The sequence below is a fragment of the Leptonychotes weddellii genome, chromosome 4 (assembly GCF_054177405.1).
Source record: "Leptonychotes weddellii isolate Sample4059 chromosome 4, ASM5417740v2, whole genome shotgun sequence".
In the NCBI taxonomy this organism is placed as follows: Eukaryota; Metazoa; Chordata; class Mammalia; order Carnivora; family Phocidae; genus Leptonychotes; species Leptonychotes weddellii.
In genome coordinates this window covers 73,457,913-73,470,777 of record NC_138372.1, presented here as the reverse complement: position 1 = coordinate 73,470,777, position 12,865 = coordinate 73,457,913, and the positions used below count along the sequence as shown (strand labels likewise).

The 12,865-nt window shown below is 45.4% G+C and overlaps 1 protein-coding gene across 5 annotated transcripts in view; it reads right to left on the bottom strand.

Moving 5' to 3' along the window:
* Positions 1-12,865, bottom strand: part of TLCD4 (TLC domain containing 4) — a 114,470-nt gene that overhangs the window by 72,827 nt on the left and 28,778 nt on the right. For 3 of the 5 annotated variants that reach the window (XR_014145002.1, XM_081818834.1, XM_081818832.1), the window contains exon 1: positions 8,646-8,944. The exons of 1 other annotated variant lie outside the window; for it this stretch is intronic. The gene's annotated coding sequence lies outside the window, so the exon portion shown is untranslated. Of the gene's footprint in view, positions 1-8,645; positions 8,945-12,865 lie in introns of those variants that run through there. One more of the 5 variants, XM_006727868.3, reaches the window with a different exon arrangement.

Here is a 12,865-nt window from a genome sequence, read left to right as displayed (position 1 = left end):
CTCTTTTTGCGGGCTCCCCACAGGAACCAGAAACAGCACTGAATAGGTTAAAAGAGCTGAAGAACAGTTTAGCAAATTTCTCTCACCTGTTCAGTCTTAAAATGCATTCCATTCAACTAGAGAGAAAGCTAGAATCAAATCCTACTCCCAGGATTTGTCAAGTGGTCATGGGCAAGAAGAACGTGACCTTTCTGACTTACAAGTCCTATGAAAGGGGATAAGAAGGCCTCTGCTGCAAGACAGTTGTCCGGCTTGAGTGAGATGAATTAAATGCACCGGACACAGGGCTTGGCACATGCAGCCACTTGTGGTAATTCCCTGCTAGTTCGACATTGCCACGCCTGTCACCCAGAGGTGGAGTCTATGTGTCTGCCCCCAGGAATCTGAGCTGGCCTTGCCACCTGCTGCCCAGGGATGAGTAGAAGAGAGGCTGTGAGGATCCCGGAGCCTCAGTGGGCCTCAGAAGACCTAGCAACATCCTTTTGCTCGCTTGAGCGTTGCTCTAAACCTGAAAGAAACAGGTCTAGTCTACTGGAGCACGAGAGATCACCTAGAGAACGGAGATGCCCAGCTGACAAGACAGCACTCAGTACAAGCCACCAGCCACGCCGGAAAGCCCACTCCCATCTTCCAGCCCAGTGCACCCTCCAGCTGCATGCAGCCGTATGAACGAGCCTATCACCAGCAGGGTAACTGCCCAGCTACACGCAGAATCCTGAGAAATAATAAATCATTGTTTTAAGCCACTAGGTTTGGGGGTGGTTATTCAGGAGTACATCAACACACCACTCAAAAAAGATTAGCACTTGCTATCACCACCTTTTCCTAACCTAGCAAGGTTACACCCATCTCTCAAATGGTACCAAGTCACAGAGGGATAGGATATTCGGTATCCGAAGCAATGTGATCATTTCCCCCTCCTTTTAACCTATGGCCTAGGGGCCCTGCAGCTTGTCTACACCTCTGATCTGATTCGGAGATATGGTGGCTTAAATGAGAAGAAGCCAAGGAGTTTCCAAATTCTCTCTGTGACCTTTCATGCTGTTCCCTAAGGGCCACTTAAAACCCTACCAAGGTACATTGAGAGCGGTTTCTCTTCTCTTCTGATGTCTTCCCGTAAGATTGCCTTTGCCAACTGCACTGTTTCCCAATAAACATGATATTTACCAGCCTGATGATATCTGTTTGACACTTGTCAGGCAGCCAAAAAAATCTGAACACAGTGACATTTTTCCCTGAACCATTTCTCAGGCTATGAGGTGATGTGCAAAACAATCACATGAGGCTTTGGGTGACCTCAAGGTTAACATTTACTACAAACCTCAAGTTTAAATTCAGGGTAGGTCCTGTAAAAGTACCTCAGCTTGACCCACAGCCTTGGGCATAAAGAACTGTTCTGGGACAATGTTCTGAGGTAAGACTTGAGTGAATGTGGCCATGGAAACACAGACTCAGGTGGCTCATGAGACTTGAACTTTCCCAGCTTCACAAAACAAGGCCACACTGCCCCAACCTGTAGATCTCGGAGTCCTGCTGACACTCTCTTATGGTACAACCTGGTAATAACAGAGAGCTCAGAGATGCTCTCAGGATTTCTTGGAATGGTGGCTCGGAGCCTTTCTCACTGGTGGAGCTCATCAGTGTGAACACATACCATCCTTCCTGCACGGCCCAACTACAGACTTGTGTATGTGTGTTTTCATTCGTTGCTACAGTTCTGATACATTAATGCCATGTAAACATCCTCACTTCTTGGAGGTGGCTGAGGGGATGGGTGAAATAGGTGGAGAGGGGAATTGAGGAGTGCACCTGTCGTGACAAGGGCCAGGTGAAGTATGGAAGTGTTGAATCACTACACTGTACACTTGAAACTAATAGGACACTGTATGGTAACTGGAATTTAAAGAAAAACTTTAAAAATAAATAAATAAACATCCTCACTTCTTGCTTTGTAAGTTGCAAGCCTAGAAATCCTGGGCAAGTGGGTTCTACTCACACAAACTCTACTAAAATGATATATTCTGTACTACCTTATAGAAAAAAAAAATTGTCTAAGAACAATACCAGATTGCTGTTTTCATCTGTCCTTTTAAAGCTCTCTCTGGATTAAACCCATGAACTTCCCCCTCACCCTAATGACCTTTCACTGAGGACTGCCAAGGCATGATACCCCTGACTAGCACTGAGGAACACGGTATGAAATGGCATCATAAGGCAAGGTCGCTAGGTTTTGCTGTACCACACTGGGGACGTCGTTGAGAATGCTGGCCGTTGCAAATGCAGTGTTCTCTGGCTGAAAATCCAAAGGAGAAATTCCTCTCACCTCCTAGAATCAGGAATAGATGGATTTCTCCAATTTGGTTTCTCTTCGGGACACCTTGAAGCTCGTTTGTGGACTCCTTGCCTCTTCCCTTAAGCTGCTGGAACGCTTGCAGCCAGAACTTCAAAGTACACTAACCAACGTCAGTCATAACTCCATCTTATTTTCCTTTGGCTTATTTTTCTTTCTTGTCCTAAATTTGCTGTATCTTGTCCTACTGTATGCATCTCTGTAAGCCATCCCAAATCACTTTTGCATTCAGGTAGGGTATAAATAAAACTAAAGATACTGTCATCAGCATATATGCCTAGTTCTCCTACTCCAGCTGGTGAGCTCTTGTCAGCGAGGGCTGTGCACCTGCCCCACTATGAAATCCGTACAGTGTCCACTGCTATCCTTTTATTGCTCAATGACTATCTGGGGAAGTAAATGGTAGAATAAGTAAATTTTGATAGTACTATGTTAACTAAATTATAAAATAAGCAGTAGAGTTAATGATTTTATCTTTTATTCTCAAAACACAAATGTGTCAAAGGAGGCAGGTACAAGGGTGTTTACTACAACATTCGAAGCAACTCTCAGGGCCCCTGACGGGAATGATTACACATGCTGGCGCAGACACAGTATCACAGGCTACAAAGACATTTAAACAAACACGATGAGCCAGAAGGGCATTCACCCATCACACACTATGGGTCGGGGCGAAAAAAAAAAAAAGAGCTGGCAGTGAAATAATACATTTTTCATAAATACCTAACTGCCTTTTTTGGCATTTGTACCGAAGAAGGGCTATACCCCCAAACTGCTCTACCTGGCTGTATGTGGGAATGAAATCAGGGATGGTAGCTGGAGAAAGGGGAAGAGGTGAACTGTCATTCCCTTGAGTATTGGTTGTTTTCATGGTTTTTCTTTATGTTATTTATCACAAGAAAGTTTCACTTTGTAATTAAAAAATAAAAAACACTGAAAAAAACATGTAGCAACTTCAGGTTATAAAGCGTTCTTGAATCCTCAAAATGTCTAATGTCTCAAGGGTTTGGTGGGGAGATATTAAGCTGGGATCCTCCAAACAAGCGGCCTTTGTTCCGTGGCAAGGCCTTCCCTAAGAGCAACTTGGCCTCCCCTCCTTAGAGCCTTCATCCTGCCATGGATTCCTCCGCAAAGCAGGGAAGAAATTGATCTGTTTAGTGACATACATACAGGTTTTTAAAATATGAAAAGGCAAAAAATCTTTCTCAATCAGAACACAGCTGTAGTCTTTACAAGTCCTTAAAATAGCATATAACAAATTATAAAACATTTAAATTCTTAATTGTCTCAATGTTTTCTGACATGCATTAGAGCAAAACACATTAACTGAGCAAGACTAGTTTGGGGAATTATGTCCCTAAAATGTTAACACTTTAAAGGGGGAGGGTTTAGGGCGCCTGGGTGGCTCAGTTGGTTAAGCGACTGCCCTCGGCTCAGGTCGTGATCCTGGAGTCCCGGGATCGAGTCCCGCATCGGGCTCCCTGCTCAGCGGGGGGTCTGCTTCTCCCTCTGACCCTCTTCCCTCTTGTGCTCTCTGTCTCTCATTCTCTCTCTATAATAAAAAAAAAAAAATCTTCAAAGGGGGAGGGTTTAATCGTTCTAAATTTTTCACCAAATGAAAATTCCTTCTTCCCCCATTCCACTCAATAAATACATAACAAATAGGGAGAAGTTTTCTATGCCTTCAAAATGTACTTTCGGAAGGCTTTTTTTTTTTTTTCTAAGCCTAACTGGAGAAAACTAATTACATTAACTTGACCAAGACAGATTCTCCATGTCCCCAAAATGTGAAAAATCCCAAATCAAAACCAATGTATAAACCCATCAATGAATGGTTATTTCTCAGGTGGCCATGGCAGGATCCGGCGGACACCAGCACAGCACAAGCCAGGATCCCAACACCGGATTCTACTGAAATGGTCAGGCGGACACTGGTAAGTCCACAGCTCAGAGATAACATCGGAGAAAGCACTAGATATATACAGGGCAGCCGAGGAGAAGGAACGTGAAGCACTGAAAACATCTCACCTAAGGTAAGAAAATCAAACAAAGCAAGGATGGGTCAAAGGGAGGATCTGACTAGGCAGACTGTGGATGATAAACACAAGCAAGTAAACAAGCAACCCCAGTGAACGAACATCTGTGCACTCTGCCCTCCACGCTTTGTTGTACCTGCTCACTGGTGACAGTGCCAGGTGTACGAGTCAGGTGTTAATTGTTACGAAAAGGCAATCAAAGGCATGCAGATAAACTCTGCCCTTGATTAACTCCAGGGCATGGTTACTAGAAATTAGCTCAAGGATGCTGCCTCTCCTATTTCCCCAAGAAGCTTTTTTGGTGATCCCGAAGACTATGAATAAGGATTCCAGTCTGATGGTGAAACAGACATCTAAGGAAGCTTTGATAATCTAAGCCTTTTACACAGGGTAATGAGAATACGTTTTCAATTCTCTGTAAGACAGCTAATTTCCTAATGAGTCTCATCAGCAATGGGGTTTTGCAACAACACAACCCATCCACTTCTGTAAGAACTTCTCAAAGCTGTAAGGGGAGTTAGGAGCCCACACACTGCACTATGAGCCCCTCTGTTCCCCATCTAGCTGATGAAAGTGGGCATGGCCTAAATCCACCAGCCAATGTGTTCTGGATCCACTTGTCCTCTTTAACCTACAGAGAAAAATCTGCTTTAAAGACACTGTTTTCAAATCCAAGTTTACTCCTTCCACGCTTCCTTTTTCCTCAAAGCCAACTATTCTGCTTTGAAGTGAAGAGAACCGGTAGGAGGAAGTGCCCCCTTTGCACCTGTCCATCCAGCTGCCTTCATTAACCTGAGTCCTGCACCCATGTGACCCCAGATGAGTTCCCACACTCCCTCCTGTCCCCACCCACAGGGGTCCAGATTTCCCAATCAATTCTATGTTCCCCTCCAGCATCTCCAACCTGAATGCAACCTGTTTATCTATCCATTAGGCAAATGAGTTCCAAACAGTGGACTCTGATCCACTAACAAATGAGGATTTTTCAGAACACTGAATAGGAACAGAAAGCACAGAAACAGAAACAGAAACCAGAATGCTGTACACAGTAAGGGTACATATTGTTTCATGAAAACGGTTTCAGATGTACTTATACTTGCTTATGTCCTGGGTCATGGTGCAAAAACCCATTTCGTACTGTGTTGTAAAATCCAAAAACGTTTGAAACACTGCTTTAGACAAGCCTTTGTCCCCTTAGTCAGACTACCCCCTTGCTCTCCGTCCCACTGCTCCGCAACTCCCTTCCTCATGCTGGCGCAAGCTCTGAACAGACTTCCAGCTGTCTTCTTCACCCGCTGTTCTCACAAAACTTGGCCTTTTACAATGATTCACAAGCTCCTTCTCATGTGTCCAAAGGACTGCCTTCTCCTTGAACAGACTAATGTTTTGAGAAAAGAAAAAATCCTTTGCTATTCCTGCCTTCTTTTCAGGTCTGGGATCTGCTTGCAGAACATCCAACTGTCTCACTATGAATAACAAACCTCAGAGCAGTAGGACTTCTTTGTATACTACCTTTCTTCTCCAACAAGAAAAAACACCACCAGAGTCACTTGCACAATGCCTTAGGTTTTCTTACAAAATTAACCTCGCTTTCCTGATGGAACGCATTCTCTGGTGTCATACATTCGGTGCCTGATACCAGTGCCAGGTAAATACAGCTCACCCGAGTAGTGAGTTAAAGTCTGGTTCTCATCCTCGAGAACAGATGGTTAGCCCACCTCCATATTGCCATCTTCTTCCTCTTGCAAGGCAAAGGGAAGGAGGGAAAGCACAGCAAGGTGGCTGTACACGGTGGTGGCATCCTTTCCTCTCTCAAGGACGAGGGCACAAGCTGTCCAGCACAATTCCACCACCCCCCGGCCCTCGCTTCTGCCCTCCCTTGTCCAACCACCCACAATTCTCACCCAGACAATTCATTCATTCTCTTCCTCCACAGAAAAACTCGCTTTCTGTATCTTCCTGTAGACTGTTCCGTTTACTTTTTTCAGCCAAAAGGACTATCCTACTTTTTAACCTTCCAAGAGATATCAAAGCTAAACGGAGCCTTCATCTGTAGGATATGGGACACTAATTTGAGAAGAAGGGAGCGGCGAGACTCTGAGGTCTGAAGGCCGCTTCTGCAACCTGCTGGGTTTCCGCTCACACTGGGGATGCCAGCTTTCAGGGTGGGACATAAACACAGGGTGGGCCTCTTTCAGAGCCCCGGGGAGGAGAGAGCTGCCCTGGACTCAGAAGGGCAAGAAACACGCTCCGAGGGAACTAGAGAGAAGGGGAGGTCCTATCTAGGGCACATTCCAGAACTGGCCTGGAAGCTCCACTACTAGTCCCTTTCTGCAACCCAACCCCTGTCCCACTTCCTAGTGGGGAATACAGGGCTCCTTCACTACCTCTCTGGTTGCCCCATTATTAGGCAGGCCCTCCAAACCTCCCAAGTCACCATGTCCTCCTCCCTACTCCTTTGCTGGGAATGCTCTTCATCCACCTAGCACTGAGTTAGGTCTCTGGTAACTCCTGCTCCCAAGGCCTCTGTTTACCTTGGTGATCAAATCAATCTCTCTCTGACGGAGATTTCGGAGAAGGAAGGAAAAGATAGGCCAACTCTTGCAGCCATGCTCCAGGGTCTATTGAGAAGACCCAGCTTCTTTGGGTTAGCTTTGGCCCTTGAGCCCTGCCATTCCTAGGCACCTCCAAGTACACAGCTTTAGTTGAGAAGAGCCATGATTCTTTCCAACAAAGTCAGAGGCTTAGAGTTAAAGGAATAGGAACAGAAAGCTCATAGAGTAAACAATTATGACTGCCTGAACCCCTGGATGCCAGGTGCCCAGCTCCAGACAGGTAAAATTTGTACAAGATCACACAGTAAGGATTCCAGCGCTGGACGGAGGTTTTGTGGCAAAAAAATTCGCAGGGGTAGAAAGAAAAGCAGCACTCTGTAAATATATTCTCTGGATCATCTGATGGCACAGGAGGGGGGAGGTGGCAGGTCAGCTAAAGTCCACCGTTCCTGGAGCCATTCTTTCCAATTGTCTAGCATGGCAGGAGTCCACTTTTGTAATTTAGTGCCATCCCTACAATTTAAGGAAAAGATTAACACAGGGAAAAAAAATTCTCTACTTCACACTTAGAGGGGAACTGAGATACTCTGTCACATTACCTTAACTGGCTACATAAAGATGAGCTGCTTTCCAACCTATTATACCATGTGCTCACACAGCAGTATCTCTCTCAACACACACACAGTCCAAGATCGATTTTTCTCAACTTAATTTACGACTGAGTGAAGATTTTACTAAATGACAGCTTGTTTCCTGCTTCACACATCAACTCCTAATATCCACACAAACTCTCCCATCTTGTTCCCAAACTGGTCATTTAAACACTGTCAAAGATCACTCTTTAGGAACAATTTTATAATTTCACATAAAAATGTGTGCTACATTAACACTCCCATGTATATATACAACGGAGGGAAAAAAAAAAAATACTGGCCAGCAACAGTGACCTTTTAATGAACTTCGACAACTCAAAGTACTTTCAGAGAGGTTTTCCCACCCTCTTGGGGTTGTAGGAAAATGCGCGCGTTACGGACCCCATTTCATGGCTGGGTAAACCGAGGTTCTCGGTTTAATAAACTTGGTGGGGTTACAATGGTAGAGCTGTAAATAGAGTCCAGTCCCTTTCCCACTAGACGCTTCAGCATGAGGTGGCTAAAAATGGGACGCACTTGAGAACTACAAGGGTGAATAAAAGCGTCTTGTTTTATTTAGTTGGGGGTTGGCCGGAGAGGGCGAGACTTACCCACTTGATGCACCTGATTGTGTACCGGCCTCTAACAAGAAAAGCTTTCCCTGGCTGCCCTACGCACCCACCCCTTTGAGCTGAGACCCGGGAAGCTCCCCGGGCAGACCTAGCAGCACGAATCGCGCACCTGGGGGCGCGAGTGGAACACCGGGCGTACGGGCGGCGCGGGGCCGCGGGCCCCGGGACACAGTCAGCGCCGCAAGCGGCGCAGGAGCCCGCGGGGCCGGGAGGATGCTGCGCGGCCGCACACACCTGCTGCAGCCCGCCCGGGCGCCCCTGGCCGCCTCCCGCGCTCGGGACGCCCACCCAGCTCCGGACGCCGGAGCCCGCGGCCGCGCTAGGCCGGGGGCGGGAAGCCGCGGCGCCCCTGCCCGCGGGCTGTGCTCGGCGGCGCGGGGGAACCGCGCTGCAAAAGCGAGCCCGCCCTTTTCCCCCGAACCCCCTCCAAACAGCGTCACCTGTGCCGGGTGCCGGGGCGACTCGCGCGCGGGCGGCGGCTGCACCGGGCCGGGGAGGGCGGCGAGTGCTTACAGAAGCCTGATCATCCGGCCCGGCCTGAGGGCTGGCGCCGGCCAGAGTCCTCCCGCGAGATGCTCGGCGGGAGCCAGGCAGGGGAGCCGCAGGGCCCCGGGCCGCTTGGAGGAGCGGTCACAGAGACTACAGCTACCGCCGCGGCCGCCGCGCCCGCCCGGACTGCGGGCTCGGGTTACCGCAGAGCGGCTCCTTAAAGGGGCCGCGGCCGCTCGGGCTCCGGCTCGGGCTCCGGCTCGCGGCGGCTGCGACCCGCGGCCAAAGTGGGCGGGGCCCCGAGACCAGCTGTAGGGCCGACCTTCGCGTGCTGGGCCTGGGGTCCCGGAAAGGGCTCAGAAACTGGAACACCCAAGGCGGGCTGCGGTGGGATCCTGGAAGAACACACCTCGCCAGGGACAGGGCGTGCGGCTCCTCCGCTTCCCAAAGCAGGGAGCAAAACTAGCAAGTGAGGGGAACGGTCCGAGTCCGCCTCCGCAGCGGCCAGTACCTGGGCTCGCCACGTAACCGAAATTCTTTTCAGATTATGAATTTATATTAACAGAAAGGAGGTGAAAAGGCAATTGCAGATTTTCCATGCCACGTCTGACTTGGCCAAAGCCAAGTCCGCCCGGTTCTTGCTAGGGGTTGCAGGTGCAGTCCAAACTGGGTAGGGGGCGTGTGTGAAAGAGGCCGGTTCTCTTGCAGCAGCCTCCTCCGGATCCCTGAAAAACACCCTGGAGTGCACTAGCACTCCACCTACACATAACGCCTGGAACCCCTCTGCTGTCAGGGTAGGGAAACAGGATTTGAATTTTTGGTGCCGGCAGAGAATTCCAAGTCGCCCAATGCACAAAGTTTGCCATTCAATAGTAGCTCTTCTGACCTGCTAAGTACAGCCTCAAAAATCTGCAAATGTTCTGCATTAACATGATGGAATTGTTTTGAATAAAACAATGAAGAGGTATAGTTAGGCTGTTACAATTTGCGAAAAGTAATCACAAATACTTTTTTTGGAAAGAGATGGGTTCTAATGTTAATTAGTAGGCACCACCTTAATAATGTAGGGCAGTTATTTTTAAGAAACGCCTATCAGTGGAGCTAATATGTTTTACCTAATATTTACATGCACACAAATACACGTTAGCTAACCGAACCTCCCTGAGGCTCAATTTCTTCACCTATAAAATGGGGATAATAATTCATAGTTACCTCTGGAGACCCCAGTCTTGGCAAATGTACCTCAGACTGACCTAGAAAGACAAAACCTGTTTTACCCTACAGGGACGGCAGCCTGCCTGCAGTCAAGCAGGGTAGAAGATCCTGCAGGCCCCCAGTGCATATCTCCTTTTTGTCCCCAGGGTTCTCAGGAGTGCCCTTTGACCACAACCCGTCCCATCATACTTGCTTCACAGGGTCCTCAACAACTTTGGTTTGCCCCACACCTGCCTTACGCATTCGTGTGCTAGATCATAACGCTGCGGAGGCAGGATGTTTGTGCGTGCTCATCTTTGGAGTACTACGTGTACAGATTGCACATGTCCTCTCGGGACTCTGCCTCAAGGTATCACCTCCAGACCCTCCCCTATGCTTGTCTCCAGTGGCTGATAGTTGCTCTTTTTCCTGATAAATGCACCATCATTATATGTTTAATATGCATATTTTCTTAACACCCACAGCAGCAGCCAAAGCCAAGTAAACCCACAAAAAATCCACTCTATACTCTATGTCCCACTATATTCCTTCATGTCAGGCCTCTGCAAATGCACCACCAAATCTGCAGGATTGTTGTGAGATTATACAGAGCATGTTAAGTGAATACATCCAGGACAAGGCCTGAGATAAGGAAAGGAATTCAGTAAATATTAGAATTTTGAAACTTTTAAACTAATCAAAACTCAATGACCTTAGGAGGTAAAAAACTATATCAACTGCATATTTTTCTTCAAAATTGTAATGCAGCTTAATTTCTTTAAAAATATGCATTTCATTATTCACATTTAAGTCTCTAATTATTCTTAACTTTGTTTTACCAATTCTCTCTTTCCAAGGACAGTTCCCCCAAATTCCGTTATTTATTATCTTGTTTTTCTGCTTGTTAACTGTGAGGTATCAAAGCTGAACTGCACTCCTTATACATTTGTTCACTGAAACAGTTCAGAGAAATGAAAATTATTTATCTTTCTTTAAAAAGAGAAAAAATACAAAAATTTTTTGAGGCAAATTTTCCTGATAAAAAAATGTTTTGCATATGCTCAAAACAAGAAATACGGTTTATTGTATTTGTTCCTCTCTATGTAACGTATCTTTTTTCTGTGTGTGTGTGTTTTTTTTTAATTCCAGTATGATTAACGTACAGTGTTATATTAATTTCAGGTGAGCAATATAGTGCCTCAACAATTATATACATTACTCATTGCTCATCATGGGTGTACTCTCAATCCCCCTCACCTATTTCACCCATCCTCACACACACACATATATATACACACAACATATCTCCTTTATCCATTCATCTATCGAACATCTGGGTTGCTTCCATAATTTGGCTATTGTAAATAATGCTGCAATGAACATAAGGGTGCAAGTATCTTTTCAAATTAGTGTTTTCATACTCTTTGGGTAAATACCAGTAGTGGAATTACTGGATCATATGGTAATTCAATTCTTCATTTTTTGAGGCACCTCCATAGTATTTTCCACAGTGGCTGCACCAGTTTGCATTCCAACCAATAGTGCACAAAGGTTCCTTTTTCTCAACATCTTGCCAACACTTGTTTTTTTGATTTTAGCCATTCAGACAGGTGTGAGATGATATCTCATTGCGGTTTTGATTTGCATTTCTCTGATGATGAGTGCTCTTGAGCATCTTTTCATATGTCTGTTGGCCATTGGCACGTCTTCTTTGGAAAAATGTCTGTTCATGTCTTCTGCCCTTTTTTAAATGGATTATTTGGTTTTTTGGTGTTGAGATGTATACATTCTTTACATATTTTGGATACTAACCCTTTATTGGATATGTCATTTGCAAGTATTTTCTCCCATTCAGTGGGTTGTCTTTTAGTTTTGTTGACCGTTTCCTTTGCTGTGCAGAAGCTTTTTATTTTGATGTCGTCCCAGTAATTTATTTTTGCTTTTGTTTCCCTTGCCTTAGAAGACATATCTAGAAAAATGTTGCTATGGCCGATGTCAGAGAAATTACTGCCTGTGTTATCTTCTAGGACTTTTTTATAGTTTCAGTTCTCACATTTAGGTCTTCAATCCATTTTGAGCTTATTTTTGTGTATGGTGTAAGAAAGCAGTCCAGTTTCATTCTTTTGCATGTAGCTGTGCAGTTTTCCCAATACCATTTGTTGAAGACAAATTTTCCTGATAAATTTGTTTCCAAAAATTCCTAAACTACTAAATAGAGACAACTGTTTAGAAAACTGAGACCAAAAGCTGCTTCTTTCTAAAATAACAAGATAATTAACACAGAAGTATTTTGGAAAATTGCCTCAATTCTCCACTCTGCTCTGTTAGTGAAGATATAACCAAAATAACACCAAGCATTTTGATCAGAAAGATTGATTTAGTTAAAAATTAATAACCCCAGTTACTACTTTTTAAATTATTATTGATAGTTTTAATGTATCAAGAATTTGTGAGGGTGTTTTGTTTTGTTTTTTTTTTAGGATTTAAAAGTCCTTTTGGGGTGCCCGGGTGGCTCACTCAGTTAAGCAACTGCCTTTGGCTCAGGTCATGAAGCACCCCCCCCTCAATCAAGCTCTCTGCTCAGCAGGGAGCCTGCTTCTCCCCCTCCTCTGCCTGCTACTCCCTCTGTCTGTGCTCTCTCTCTGTCAAATAAATAAATAAAAACAATTAAAAATAAAGTCCTTTCATTTGTTTTTCAGAATTTTTCAAGAAAAAACTATTTCAGGATATTACCAATGGTTAGCTCTGGGTGGGTGAGATCCTTATGTCATTTGTGTTCTTTTTACTTATTTTATGTGACTTTTTCCTATAATATGTGTATATTGTTTTTGTGTGCATTTTTATTTTTAATGAAAGTAATACATATAAGTGAATATTCAAATAGTTCATAAAGGCTTATAACAAAAACACCCAAGTCCCATCAGCCCCTTGACCAACTTCCCCCCACCTAGCTTCTAGCTTCGCCCCATGTTCCACA